The sequence below is a fragment of the Temnothorax nylanderi genome, unplaced genomic scaffold, assembly GCF_030848795.1.
Source record: "Temnothorax nylanderi isolate EJ_2023f unplaced genomic scaffold, tnyl_v1.0 TNYL_tig0204_pilon, whole genome shotgun sequence".
In the NCBI taxonomy this organism is placed as follows: Eukaryota; Metazoa; Arthropoda; class Insecta; order Hymenoptera; family Formicidae; genus Temnothorax; species Temnothorax nylanderi.
In genome coordinates, this window is record NW_027249266.1 from 46,953 (window position 1) to 61,154 (window position 14,202).

General features: G+C 34.9%; 1 long non-coding RNA gene across 1 annotated transcript; it reads left to right on the top strand.

The window, feature by feature from the left end:
- The first annotated feature begins 2,967 nt into the window (after window positions 1-2,967).
- LOC139778988 (uncharacterized) lies at window positions 2,968-7,696 on the top strand. The gene is made up of 3 exons (XR_011719757.1): window positions 2,968-3,127; window positions 3,775-4,700; window positions 6,583-7,696. It is a non-coding gene; the product is annotated as an uncharacterized lncRNA (long non-coding RNA).
- Window positions 7,697-14,202: the final 6,506 nt, after the last annotated feature.

Here is a 14,202-nt window from a genome sequence, read left to right on the forward strand (position 1 = left end):
AGATAACGTATGGCGTCTTAAGATCGTACTTAAGATAATCTTAAATATAAGATCAGACTATGAACAGCAGCCATAGAATAAAGGCGTCGATACTCGAAATTTGTGGTATATAACAAATGACTCATGACTATTCAGCCAATCATAATCGAGAGATTTCTGTACGTGATTCAGGAAACATCCCAAACCTTCTATATCCTGTATTCGTATAGATCGTTGACCATTTATTCTAAAGTGCTCCCAATAATTTTAACATTATATATACAGGGTGTCCCATTTTAACTTGGACAGCAAAATATCTCAAAAACTAAGCTCCACATACAAAAATGTTTCAGACAAAAGTTGTATGGTTTCAAGGGGGACATAAGATGGTACCATTGGTTTGACCTTGGATGGTCGTTTAAAGCTCACATAAACGACACCTTTAATTTCTTAAATGGAAACCCCTATTTTTCAATGCATATTCTTGTAGCTAATCTCGAGAGCTTTTCAAAACACTATAATAAAGTATTTTTTCGTTAAGAACTTTTGGAATTATGAGGCTTGAAAGTTCTAGTATTTTGACATAAATTACAATAGTATATTGTGTTACAAGTGCGGAAAGTTGGCTGTTGGTCACGAGCGCGGGTAGGCGCACGAGCCGAAGGCGAGTGCGCCTAGTGCGCTCGTGACTAACAGCCAACTTCCGTACGTGTAACACATACTATTTTGTATTACAAGTGCATGTAGGGATGGGGGTTAAGGGAGTGGAAATGTGCGTATATTAGACGAGTGCGGGTAGTCGCACGAGCCGAAGGCGAGTGCGTTTACCCGCACGAGCAATCGGGAGTTTTTTCCCCCAACGAGGGGGGGCGAAGCCCCCCGAGTTGGGATAAATGACATACGGGGGGTTCGGGGGGGCGAAGCCCCCCCGAGTTGGGCGCAGGCGGGGAGGGGGGCGTGGGGGGGAGGGGCGGAGCCCCTCCCCCCGCATACTTTAACCGACATTTATTACAGGAGCAAATAGCACGTATCGCGTAGGCTCGTAGCGAGCGCGAGCGCGAGCGCACAGTCACGTTTATCCACTACCTGTCGAAATCGACTTCGTCGGCCAGGTCGGCCTTGTCGTCGTCGTTGTCGTCGTCGTCGCGTCGACGACGGCGGCGGCAGCGGCGATGGCCACGGGCTGACGGGCCTCACGGGTCTGATGCCCTGATGCCCGAGCGAGAAAAACGAATAGCGGCGCGAGTTTGCACGCGGTTGTCCGCGATACGAGACTCGCGCTTCAGACTCGGCACTCGGCGACTCCGCGACTCGGCCGCGCTGACGAAAGAGAACACGAAAGGGAGGACGCGCCCGTACTCGTACCGTTTGGGAAGGTTATGCGTACAAGTATGTACAGTAGAGTGACATATGAGTAGCTGTTAGGTTAGGTGTGTGTTGGGAAGAGGCGAAGTGGCGGTATTTTCGGTAGTTGTTTTCTGTGTGTGCTGCGAGATGGCGTTGATACCCGTTAGGTATGGCTTGAACCCGTGCGCTATGAGTCTTAGCGCACGGTTTTCCCGTTGACTATGACTTTGGATATGACGTGTGGAATATTTTGTAGGTAGATGTTGGCAAATCGTTACTTTCCGCACAGAAAACACACACGGAAAGTGCTACTTTCCATGCACGTGTAATACAAAATATCTTGTAAAACATTAAGTTTTCGGTAATGTTACCTTAATACTTTTATGCACAGAATAATGAGACGAATCAATTGGTATGAAAAAAAGACATAGTTGCTTTTAAGAAAAAGTATGCAAATGCGTGTTGCAAATTACATATTTTTTCTTAAAGGAACTGTGCCTTTTTTCATACCAATTGATTCGTCTCATTATTCTGTGCATAAAAGTATTAAGGTAACATTACCGAAAACTTAATGTTTTACAAGATATTTTGTATTTTATGTCAAAATATTAGAACTTTCAAGCCTCATAATTCCAAAAGTTCTTAATGAAAAAATACTTCATTATAGTGTTTTGAAAAGCTCTCGAGATTAGCTACAAGAATATGCATTGAAAAATAGGGGTTTCCATTTAAGAAATTAAAGGTGTCGTTTACGTGAGCTTTAAACGACCATCCAAGGTCAAACCAATGGTACCATCTTATGTCCCCCTTGAAACCATACAACTTTTGTCTGAAACATTTTTGTATGTGGAGCTTAGTTTTTGAGATATTTTGCTGTCCAAGTTAAAATGGGACACCCTGTATATATATATATATATATATATATATATATATATACTGTATCAAGAATTTTATAGATCTTTATAAAAACAGAAGAAAAATATCAAAAATATGAATATTATGTATAAAGAGTATAGTTTAACAGAAAATAAGATTGTTGTAAAGAATATATGTTATTATATTACAATATTTGCTGGTTCTTGAAATTTTTTTCTCTCGAAACTAAATCTTATATCTTAAAGTCTTAAACTATAATAATTGCAATCTATATTTCAAATCTGTTCGTATACTATTCCAAGTCTATTTTGGATTTTAAAAGCATTGGGAAATAATATGCCGTTTTGAATGTCTTAAAATAGAGTTAAAAGGCCCCTACGCAACTATTAAAGTTATAACGACTGTTTGATAAAAATTTCGTGCGCCAAGAATATACAAGTTTATGTGTTTTGCATGTCTGTCGATTGTGTGTTTAAGACAACTATGTATTATTACTGCTTCCGTGTTTGATATAATCCGCACGAACTTTGATAAAGAAATAAATAAATTTAGATATATATGAAAGCGGACACGTTCATCAAAACATGTATTCAATATAAAAGTCATGTTTTATGTGCATTATTAGGTGCAACAATGTGTTTGATGTCTTTGAATAATAATAAACCAACATTTTCCCATGCAGAAGTAATAATTTGTTTTTTCATGTGCTAGATTAGATAATTCACGATCTGATAAATATACCTATATATATAAAGTCAAACGTTTTCGAATTAATATAAAATCATTTCGCTGTGAAGTGAATATACAGCAACTTGTTTAATTTGAGCTCGATATGAAGATTATAAAGTTGATAACCATCTTTGCGATGATTGCAGCATTGATGGCAACCTCGATGGCAACCGTAGTTACCGAAGAAGCTATCGACGTAAGCAATTGATATTATGTTTACTTCTAAGTTTAATTTTATTATATTAATATCAGTTTAATAATATTTTTTGACAGTGGAAATCAATATATAACGTTGAAGTTTATTATGGGTACTCTTAATTTCTTAATTTTCTAAACGCGATTTGATGTTTTGTTTTTACACGCACTTTTTTCTCTCTCTCTCTCTCTCTCTCTCTCTCTCTCTCTCTCTCTCTCTCTCTCTCTCTCTCTCTCTCTCTCTCTCTCTCTCTCTCTCTCTCTTTGATATTTATACCCACTATAAAAATTAAGAAATCTACAATTTTAGAAAGTTGCATTCTGAAATTACAGAAGTACTTATATGTTGATTTTAAAAATACACACATAAAATCATAAGTCTTACATTAATTTGAAAAATAAAAGAGAGAGAGAAAGAGAGAGAGAGAGAGAGAGAGAGAGAGAAGAGAGAGAGAGAGAGAGAGAGAGAGAGAGAGAGAGAGAGAGAGAGAGAGAGAGAGAGAGAGCTTCAGCATTGATATGTGATGATATCGTAATGTTGAATTTGTTTTATAATTAGTGTAACAACATTTTAATGAAATTATAATTTTACTGTCATAAAATATTTTAAATATTTTTACATTATAATACTATATTATATTTTTTCAGACCAAAGTAATCCAATCGCTTGCAGGTGGTGGGCTAGGTTAAACATGAATAAATGATAAATTGTTATTCCAAAATGAATGTCTCGGATAAAATGTTAATCATACAAATAAGAAATTTAATTAATATTTATATATAATCTCGCCCTTAATGTCCTCCCCTTTTCTGCGTTCTAAATGTGATTTATCTCGAACGAACGAGCCAGAGAGAGGGGGAGAGAGAGAGAGAGAGAGAGAGAAATGTAAAAAATTAATAAATTGATAAAATTAATAAATTGTTTGTATCTATATCCATTTAATATTAGAACAATAATATTAACAACAATATTAATAAATAATACGGATAATATTAACTTAATAATATCTATTAATGTTTGTTTTGATTGCTAACGAACACATACACATACACATTAATAAATGCAAATTGAAATCAGGAGTGATTAAAATTCTTCACAAAACGTAAAATTAAAATCTCAGTTTCGGACACAGCGAGCATTAAAAATCCTTGAAAATTTCCTAAAACTCAATTTTTCTAAACTTTGAAATGGAAATCCTTTTTCAACATGTATGTATTAACAATCAGTAATCTTCATAAATATTTCGCTCAAAGCTCGCTGTCTCACTTTGTTCTTTTTTTTTCACCCTATCTAAGTCTCGGTTAACAGCAAAACTAGGTCTTTCCTATTCGCTTCAAGGATCGTATCTTTAAGCTGGCAATTTATACCCCCTTTGGAAACCGAGCACACGCCATCGAGACAAAGCCTATCCGCAGACGTATGAAAAGAAAAAGTGGGATTGATAGTAGATGGGAAAGAAAACCCCGCAGAGATTACGAGACTGGGACGTCGTCCTATTTTCAGTGTATCAGAAATCCTCTCAAGGATCACGGGACCGAAATCTCAAGATCTACCTAGCTCTGTAATCTCCAAGGTATTTCTTCAGGGGCAGCGTTTAATGTTCTTCACATGACTTGATGGAATTTTTAAAATGATTAAGAATATTTAAACTGTATTAACTGCTCTTTTTTATTATATAATTAAATAATATAATATTTTTATATTAATTATAAATATTTAAATTATTAATTTGAAGAGAATTACATTTCTATATCTTTTTTTTTATTTTTCTATTATATTTTTATATTCGTATATTATATATTTAAAATTTTTTATTATATATGTCGATCTAAGAAGATGACATGTACATTGCAATTGACAAGCAATATTCTAATGGCCGAACAATTTCCTCCATTTCTTGTCTCTAGACGAATTGTTCTGCGACAATACAACAATTAATAAAATCCAGACATAAAATAGAAATAACAGAATATTTAGAGCATAATTTAGAGAGAAAGAGAGAGAGAGATAGAGAGAGAGAGAGGCAATGATCTTTGACCGTGGACGAGAATACAACTTCTTGTTCGATCCAGTCAAGGGCGAATAACGAGCTTCCGGTTTTCTAAAGCTTTCCTTCTCGGAGAGCTTTCAGTATAGAAGCGAAGGGATATACATTCACTGCACGAAAGCGTTTTCACCAACTCGAGGAAACGAATATGATTATGGAAACGCCATTATGGCGCCTGGCCTCACTTGTTTCGAAAATAAAAGGCGCTAGAGTGCAAAGACTCAGTTTCGTGTGCTCTTTTGTGTATTTCTACATTATTTCCTTCATTCACAATGTATAATTTCAATCAGAAAGCTGGCTTTTAATCTATGAATTCTTTGATTAATTTAGAATCTATTTGGAAATTTATTTAGAAATTTATTTTGCAATCCACATTTTTGATAAAAATGTGTAATATGCAGATATATGAATACATAAACATACTTTTTATATATTTTTATTAGTTCTATACAATTATATAGTATCTTTTCATTGAGAAATAAAATCAAAATCAAAGAATCCATGTTTAATATTTTAAAGATGTTATAAAATAATCAGTCAAATAAAAAAAATATGAAACAAAATAATTATTTCTAAATGCTAAAATTGTATTTGCTGTAGCATAGAAACTACCATTCAATAATCTACGAGAAAAAATCTGTAAAGAAATTACAACAATCGATTTTTTTTTTATTTTTTGCAATGGCGGATATCAGTATATATATAAGCACATGTAATCCTTATACTTCACGCACGTGTCATGAAAGAATAATGGTGCGGCACATGAAGCGGCACGTGAAGCTTAAATCGACCATGACAAGCCGACTGAAAAATTCATCTTTGAGCTCATCCTACGCATAAAAACTGATGAGTCATTGAATTGAGGTATCATTAAAATGAACGTTCTATCGATGTTCGATATGTGTGCCGTCGAATATTACTAAATATTTCAAAGTCACTTTCGTTCTCTCCCCCTTCCTCCCTCTCTCTCTCTCTCTCTCTCTCTCTCTCTCTCTCTCTCTCTCTCTCTCTCTCTCTCTCTCTCTCTCTCTCTCTCTCTCTCTCTCTCTCTCTCTCTCTCTCTCTCTCTCTCTCTCTCTCTCTCTCTCTCTCTCTCTCTCTCTCTCTCTCTCTCTCTCTCTCTCTCTCTCTCTCTCTCTCTCTCTCTCTCTCTCTCTCTCTCTCTCTCTCTCTCTCTCTCTCTCTCTCTTTCTCTCTCTCTCTTTTAACGTTAAAACCTTGAAACATTCCGATACACGAATTCATTGATTAATTTTATGATAAATAAAAATAAATATCAAAACAACGATCTGAACTTTTAGAAAATTTGGAATAAATTAAAACTTGCAAGTTAGGTGAAAAGATAACTTACAACACGTGACAATTTTGCAAATTTCTGCACTTTATAAGATATTCTTCGATCTTTCAGAATTGTGATGAAGGTTGACGCGAAGCACTTTGATCAAAGTTAACTTACTCGATACGGGAATGCTGATTAAAATTATGAGATACAAAGGGCTTTTCCTTCTCAAAAGGATTTCCGCACATTGAAGCGAAGGAAAAGCCAGACAGCCGACTGCGCTTTGCAATGTAACAGCAAAGAAGAAACCATTTGCATATTTCGACGTGGATTACGATTCGCTATTCCGTGCTTACCGCTTGATGCTATTTACTTTGTGTGTGCGCAATGAAATACCTTACTACTAGGATATCTTTGAAACATCCTGCATTATATCATTCAGAATTTGCGGAAGGCACTTTGAAAACTTTCTTACATTGCTTTAGCATACAAAAATTACAGTCGACAACTTCTTTTTTATCGTGTAACACAGTTATGACGTTCTATATACAGGATGTGTCGTAATATCTTCGGTGGTTCCTCGAATGATGTTTTTCGTTTTAATTTCTTTATTAATGTAAGATAATTAATGTATTCTGATTATTTTTTTAATAGTATCTAATAATTATTTTATATCTATTACTTTGGAACTTTATAATAGTAATAGTACTATAATATTTTATTTTACTTCATTTTAATTTGTATGCTTATTTAGTTATTTTATTTTACTTTGTCATATATTCTATTTTACTTCGTCATTTATTTCTATTTTCCATTTATCTTGCATCGTAAGAATACTTTGATTAATTATTTATCAGCCACTAATTGTAAGAGAAAACCGTTTTGTTAAAATTTCGTTCTGCAAACAAATGCAACGAACTGTTACAAATAAATTACCATCAGATGTGTGAATAGTGAAAATCAAAGAGCGCAGGATGTCCTGCAGTGTAGACAGTGATATCTCTGAACAAATGAACCAATTAGCAGTAGCTATTAATCAAGCTTCATTCAGGGTGTTTGTCCGCTGCGCTCGTAAATACGCTTTTCAATAATAAAAATCTATACATATAATTGTAGTGCCTCAATAAAATCCCGTCGATTAAAAATACAGATTAAGTGTCGCACACCATAACTGTAGTTTAAATAAAATTGCTAATTAAATGTCAACTGAAAACAAAAATAAAGATATAAGATTATACATAAATCTTGACTATTTTATTGTTTTGATTTGTTTTGTTTAATACTTTATTTACTTTTCATATTCGGAAAAAAAAAACAGATTATATTTATTCTAGATTCTGTTGGGTAGTGTTCAAAGTTTTATTTTTATTTTGAAAGTTATTTTTTTATGCTTTGAAACACAGATGTTTTAGACGGTCCATAATCTATAACAAATTCTTATTTATGATTATATGCTCTCTCTCTTTAACACAAAAAAATAAGAGTATACGCACATACATATACACATACTTAAAACACATTATATAGAACACACATACAAATAATACATAAATTTTTTTTCTGAATTTTGATATGTATCATAGTCTAAAATGGATGCGTGTTTTCCTTGTTTTACATTTTATATTTTATCAATATCTTACTAATGAGTAATAAATATTGATTTTTGTTAATTAAATTATTAATTATCCGTCAATCGATAAACTTCGTGCAAATTCCTCGTCAATTAGCTCAGAGTTTATTTAGCCATAATACAGATTGATAAATATATGTATACATATGTACAATATAATATTCCCTGAGCTAAAATAATCGCGAATTATGACGAACGGGCGTAAACAAACAATTATATCCGATGTTGAATCGCGCGATAATAAAACGATAACTACATCGGCGTTTATTCCGCTGTTTACTCAAAACTGCTAAATTTGCCGTGGATTTGCAGACTCAAAACGTCAATAAATGGAACAAAACACGCACACTCGAATCCTCTTGATTTTATCCATGATTTAAATTTACGTTATTGAAACACTTGGCGCGAAAAGGAAATCGATCAAACGAGCGCGTAGTTCGCGCGCTTGCGCGCATATATGTGCCCGCTTAAATGAATTTGGTTTGTGTTGCGACTATGCAAATTCTGCGCGCGGTGTGCCCGCGCAGATTCCCGTATTATGCGCTTAACAAAGGCCGATTATAATTAGCTTTCGAACGATAAAGAAGAACAATGGGACGCGATGTACAATGAAGAACGATAGAACGTGCAGAAACTGTCAACGACGCCGACATTTTGCGAAATAACCGTGCGTTAATGCATATGCATTAATTGGCGTACCAGATATCCCGCAATTTATGTCCACTCGAGATCTGCAGCTTTTAATATGTAGTATAATATATGCTATAACATATGAGGCCTATTTCAAGAATGGACTTTTTGAGCAATTTAAATTTTTTCCACCCACTTTTCCTCTTTACAGCGATTTTGCTTTAGGAGAGATATGAGACAGGAATGATATTCGTTTAACCTAGAGGTTCATTTAGTTTAACGATTTATTTAACGTAGTGATTCGTTTAACGTGATTTATTTAATATAATAATTTAACGATATCTGTTTAACGTATAATGAGTTGTTTAACAATTTAGTTAGCGCGATGATTTGTGTCAACGATGGTTTCGTTCCTTACACGAACAATTTTGAATGTTACAGCGTCAAAGGGATTTCATTCGCAATTACTATTGTAGTTCGCTCTCCGTGTTTACCCATCATCAGCGCAATCGATTCATTCTATTGCACTATTTGATTCTCGTCATTCGAAATTCGCTCGAGAACACTCGCGAGAATATCCGCAAAACTCCACACTTTGATTTGGACGAAGAGAAGTAGGTCAACTTTTATATCTTGCAAAAGTAATTTCGGCATATTTGTGTTTCTGCTTTTACTCGGTATTTAAATTTTACGGGAAAATGTAGTATTATTTATATTAAGGTATAGTCCTTTCGCAGCACCTAGTCAAGTAACAGTCCGTCATGAGGTAATTGAAAACAAACATATTGCAACATCCCAATAATTATATATTGTAATAATATAAAATATGATTTTACACGCACGATTTAATCATATTTAATTATTTACTAATTAAAAAAATATTACAATAGTAGTGCGGTTGGACTCGATTTAGGTTTGTTTTTAATTACCTCATGACGGACTGTTACTTGACTAGGTGCTGCGAAAGGACTACCTTAATAGACATCACAGACGCGCGCTACGCGCGCGCTAATTAGCAACAGATACACAACTGTCAAAATTATGCTATGACAGCCGCTCACGAAGTTAGCGCAGCGAGAGAATCAGCATCGCGGAAAAGAGTCAACAATAAACTTCAAGACTTTCGAGAAGACTTCGAGAGATGCGAGTATCGATTTAACGTGCCTTTTTTTTAGATATTTAATATAGGATAGGATTGCACGATTTCTTTTTTTTTAATTCGAATTTTAATTAAATAATTTTAATTGAGTAATTTTAATTAAGTAATTTTTTCGTAATTTCTCTCTCTCTCTCTCTCTCTCTCTCTCTCTCTCTCTCTCTCTCTCTCTCTCTCTTTCTTTTTTTTTTTATGTTTTTTTTTCTTTTTTTCTCTCTCTCTCTCTCTCTCTCTCTCTCTCTCTCTCTCTCTCTCTCTCTCTCTCTCTCTCTCTCTCTCTCTCAATTTTAGAATATCTTATAAAATATTTTAGTAATTCTTCAAATTATATTAAAATAAAATCGTTATTCTATATACATTAAATTATATATAAAAATAGCTGTTCTATTTTTTTACACAAAATAAAAATTTTGCTTTCTATAAATAGGAATAAAAAATAAAGATACATATTCTCTATAAAATTAGAAAAAAGGTGTTTTGATTTTACGAATTTTATTTTAATGAAATAAATCTTGTGAATTTATCGTGAATTTCACAATTGCATGCGGTTTTAACTGCAGAAATAAACGGCCGCGCGATTTATACCGATAATCACGGCCGTTATCTCAAAATGCATATCCCGAAAAGGGAAATGCTGAATTTCGCAACGACAATAACGATAAATTCGGCGCGTCACAACAGCCATGGCCGCGAAAGCACTTTCGCGGTCGAAGGTTAAGGTTGCGTGAGCCAATTTTTGCAAGTTCTCTTCTTGGCTGACCGTGCTGGCAAACAGACCAACCAATGACGATCTGCTGAACTTGGCACGCGATGGATATGAGCACACGGAACGCATCTCATTTGTCTCTCTATTTCTTTCTCCTCGCTCTGTCTTTTTCTTCATCTCTTGTTCCGCGGTTAGAAACATCCTCCGACCATTTATCTTACATTTCACACGTTTATTTGTCCGCAAACAATGAGAGAGAGGAATTTTCCTCGCGTTCACATATGAGAATAAGAGTCGAGGTTTTATAATGCTGAATGATTTTTAATAAGAATATTTCTTTTTTGTGATTTTTATGCTAAAAACGAAAAATGTTCAGTGATTTATTTTATATCTTTGCTCGTATTGATTACGAACTATCAACACAAATATTACGGCGTGGAATTTCGAATAATGTTTTAAGAAAAAGTAACTTTCCTCAACCCACGCACACACACAAAGTTTTACATGGGAGCTTAATTTGAGACGTGATTATTTAATAATGAAAGAAAATATAAATGTTATCGAATAAATATTGTTTAATAATATTTATCCCGAATCTCGAATCTGCCTCTTAAAAAGAAGCAAAATTTTTGCTATTTTATTCTTTCTCTTTCCTAATCGTTCTTTTTTTTCTTTCGTATAAACAATAAATAAAAGCGGCCAAGCAAATTCGTTTCCCCTTTATTCGCGGAAAGCGAACAAAGACTGCGGAATGAGAACTCGATATTGCGTTTCGTTGCTGTATTGTCGCTGATGGTTCTCCGCGGTATTCGTTATTCGCGTTTACGGAAAAAACTATTATCCAATACACGTAGTATGAGAAAAAGGACAATTATTAAGAATTAATTAGAAAAGTATAAAGAGATAAAACCAAATTGCAACACATCTTTAGTCAAGAAATTTCAGAATATACATTTTTACGGTATGTATTTCGAATTTTATTCAATCTTCAAATCTTATTATCAGTATCTATTATAATTATTCTGTTATTATTATCTGTTTTATTTAAAGAATAACTATTTCTCATAAATTCTTTAATTCTATTATCTTCATGTTACATTATATATTAGAAAAAAATATCCGTTATTATTATTTATTGCCGCAAGATATTGTCTTTCGCTAAACTTCTGTCTGATTAAAGAAGAAACTTGTTAAAAATTATTCTATTGTATGAAGACCTTGTTGGCTGTTTCTTTTCTTCTTTTTTGCTTCCCTTTTTTACGCCAACTTCAGCATTGTTCTACACGCTCGTTCGTCGATAACTACTCTCGTTCGGAGGGAACTCTGTACTCTGACATCTGTACGGTAGCCAAGTTTCCGACTGGCTACTGGAAAATTGGAAGTACCGTACTGACCGTGTTATTTCATGTCGTTTGTCACGTCGAATAGCTCCTGCCTGTTCCCCGCGAAAAAAATTGCTAGAACCTACACGTGCAAATGTGATTTACATAAAAAGGCAAATTCGTTGTTGAAGCAACTACAAACATTTTCGCGAATATTTAGTATTCAATTAAGAACTAGTATTCTGCAGTATTGTAAGTGAGTGTTTTAGTAACAAATTACTTGCATTTTGATTTTGATTTTGACTTCCACTCATACGTGATCTATCTAATTTTGAATATGCTACACAAATACATATATTTTATATTCTAATTTAATATTTACAATATTTATACATTATGTTTGTATATGTCACATGAGATTTGCTTATAACTTGACAATGTTTTAATGGTGAATTTCGCTCGCAACCGTAATCACGGATATTGTCAGAGAAATTATTCATCCGGGGCTGCCTAGATATTATTAATAGATCTCCCCGATCAACTTCCAGAGAGTCAATCTGTATTTAGATCGCGCGCGCGCGTATCCGGTCAAATCTATACAATTCCACTTCCATCGATACTGATTAATTTTTCAATAGTGACAATGCCGTGGCACAATCGAAAGAATCGCTGGTCCTTTCCTTCTTGCAAAAAGAAAAGAGAGAAAGAGAGAGAGAGAAATATTTTACAAATATTTTTGAATGCGTTTAAGAAAGTTCCATAAGGAAAGCTATTTTTAATCATTTCCTAGGCACACACTATACTCTTTTCGAACTAGCAAAAAGAGGAGAGAGTGGTCGCGGTCTCGGTCACGACTGTCGGAGCTCATTGCACGCGTCGTTTATACGTGGACCTTGCCACCGCTTTTACCGCCATCACCTCCTCTAGAGATTCTATCTAAACTACCGCTTTTTACAGGCATGCAACCGCCTGCGCGGCATTGATGCACGAGCGCCCTTAACCTCGCGCGCGCGGCTTGCATCGGTCTCCGGGCTTCGATCGAGGGTGGGTAGTTGAGAAGTGCTTGGTGGTGCACAGTTGCGCCCAGGCAGACAGAGGCTGAATTTTCTCTCGGGTCTGTGTGATGTAATCTCAAATTGCTGCACGTCACAAATTAATTCCGATACGTTTCTTCATTACTGTTCTTCGTTACTACGAGGAAGTCATCCTAAATGTCTCAAATGGTATATATATATGCACATAGTATATGCGGAAATATATAAATCGGCGTAATATACGAAGATTTAAAAATTTAAATTATATAATACTACAGGAATATAAATACAGAGCATAACATAGGAGCTAAATATCGTATGTTTACTGTGACGCCTTGCAAGCAGTAGAATGTTGCTTGCTCGCACCTTGCATCTGCGCGAACTTCGACGTCAAAGGAAATCGCCAAATCAACCGCGTTTGTTCCTAATACGTTCTCCTCGATATCGACGTATATCGTCCACCGAAAGTTTGAAGTGAAGGAAGTTTTGAAGACTCCTAATCAGACTTCCATTCACCGCGCGGTAAAGTGATTCGAGGCAAAACTTATCGCTGTGCCGAATCGCGGAATCTAGCTTGCCAAAAGGCACAGTTACACGGGATACACACCCCACAGGCATATGTACATTGTTTAATATATATGTGCCACTCACAGAATGTGTGGCGAGATATACGGGTGTACTAAAATGCTCCTCGTAGAATTGAAATTGCGTTTGTCTTCGCCTGGTTTTGTCGGCAACTAAATTGTCGAGTTCTATTTAATTTTGAAAATTCGTTTTAGAAATACGCGAAAATTTCGTTCTTAAAAAAGTCACGTGTAGTAGAATTAAATTTCATTTGTTGCCCCTTTTCCATAATTCTAACTAGTTCTTTCACTGTGCTTACTTTCTGCCGTGAACAGCTGTTATCGCGGAGATCATTTAATCTACTCTGTTAATATTCTATAAAATAATATATTACAAAAAAAAATTATTTACGAGGCATCATAACGGCGTTCTTATTACACTTCCCGACAGATTATATGGGATTTCCTTGTTATTTATCCACAATCAGCGATATCGATTTCGCTCGACCGGACACTTTACGAGCGTAAATATTGAGAAAGTATACCGCCAAACAGCACCTGAAGATATCTCCAAGCAAGTGCGATGTGTGGTCATAGTGGTGGATTATAGTTGTCGGTTATAGGCAACACAAGAGCGCTATTGTAAATCAAATTCTCCATCAAAAAGCGAAATTGGACGTGTATTAATCCGGTTTGCAAATACCACAA